At 46.9% G+C, this 1,729-nt stretch overlaps 1 pseudogene; it reads right to left on the reverse strand.

Annotated features, from left to right (window-relative positions):
- Nucleotides 1-276: 276 nt before the first annotated feature.
- LOC140516422 (glutathione S-transferase theta-2B pseudogene) lies at nucleotides 277-1,392 on the reverse strand (annotated as a pseudogene).
- Nucleotides 1,393-1,729: the final 337 nt, after the last annotated feature.

The raw sequence follows: 1,729 nt of genomic DNA on the forward strand, positions 1-1,729 counted from the left end.
TACCTGAAGTTAAGAATTGGGTCCCATGGCAGCTAGAGAGAATGCTGGGCTTGGTGTTAGGAAAATAGGAGTTCAAATTCAGCTTCAGACACTTACTAGTTGTGTGACCCTGGGCAAGACACAACCTCTCTTGGCCCCAGTTTTTCCTGCTGTAAAATGGGGATAATAGCACCTATTTCCCAGGGTTGTAATGAGACTCAAATAAGATAGCACTTTTTTCTTTTTCTTTTTTAAAAGATAGTATTTTAAAAGCACTTCTGGTTACATAATAGACTCTTTTTTTTTTTGAATGGAAAAGCATTTATTCAGTTCTTATCATACATCAATCACTATGCCAAATGCTTGGGATACAAAAATAAGCAAAAAGACCATCTGAGCCATCAAAGAGCTCTTACATTTTATAGGGGGGGAGGGGAAGGAGACAACATAAAGGGGAGCAAGGTCATGAGAAGGGGGTGGAGGATATGGGCATATAGTTTGGAAATAGAATGGAGCACTGGAGAAAGTTCTTCTGTCAGTCTGTTGTCCGAGGGCCAAGGTCCAGGATGTGGGGTGAGGAGGAGGAGGAAGACGAAGGAGGATCATTGTTTGGAAATATCTTGTATTAGGGGATCTTTGAAAGATGTAACTTTATCATCTCCTTCATGGCCAAGGGAATGTCCTTCAAGGTCCTGGGCTCTGCACAGAGATTACAGATGGCTTCCCGGACCTCGTGGCATAGCTTCTCTCCCAAGATGGCCTCCACCCGCCCACGCCAAGCTGCCAACTTGGGCCGTCCCTCAAAGACATCAAAACCAGCATAGACGGTCTGCATCAGCTCCTCCAGTGCCATTAGATCAGCAAAGTAGATTTGGTCACCAGTGAGGAAGGGCTTGTCTTGCAAGAACTTCTGCTCCAGGTGTTCTAGTTGTTGCATCATGGAAACTCTGTTCCTGTCCACTTTCTCCTGGGGGACATGTATACCAGCATGAGGGCCCAGCACCTGTAGCCACAGCAGTGTGCCAAAGGTACCTCGAATGGAGTCAGCATGCCAGGACAGGCATTCTTCAACCCGTGCCCGGGCCTGCAGGTCTGGAGGATACCAGTGAGCTGGGGTGTTGTATTTCTGACTCAGGTAATGCAGGATGGCCACACTTTCTGCCAAGGCGAAATCTCCATCTTTCATGGCTGGCACTTTCTTCAGGCTGTTCACTTTGGCAAAATCATCAGTCAGGTGTTGTCCCTGGAACAGCTCCACCCTCTGCAGCTCGAAGGGGATGCAATTAACCTTGGCTAAGAGGTAGACGGCGCAGCTGGGGTGGGAGAAGAAGTCCAGGTAGACTTTCAAGCCCATGGCTGCAAAGACCTGTGCGGATCCGATGGATCCTGATCTAGGAGGAGGAGGTAAAGGAGGAGGAGGAAGAAGAGGAGGATAATAGACTCTTAATAAATACTTGTTTCTTCCCTCCCTCCTTCCCTTCCTTTCTTCCTTCCTTCCTTCCTTCCTTCCTTCCTTCCTTCCTTCCTTCCTTCCTTCCTTCCTTCCTTCCTTCTTTCCTTTTTGTCTTCTTTCCATGGGTCATACAACAAGTAATCTTCAAACTGGTATGGTATTATCTGGGAAAAGGCAACATGTCCAAGAGGTTGTAAAAATAAATTCTGGAAATAAAGGAGACACAGCCAGAGCCTGTGACCCTGGGATCAGAGCTTTACCAGACTTCTGAGAAGAAATCCTTCCAAGTTTGCCTTG

Source organism: Notamacropus eugenii, chromosome X (genome assembly GCF_028372415.1).
Source record: "Notamacropus eugenii isolate mMacEug1 chromosome X, mMacEug1.pri_v2, whole genome shotgun sequence".
Lineage (NCBI taxonomy): Eukaryota > Metazoa > Chordata > Mammalia > Diprotodontia > Macropodidae > Notamacropus > Notamacropus eugenii.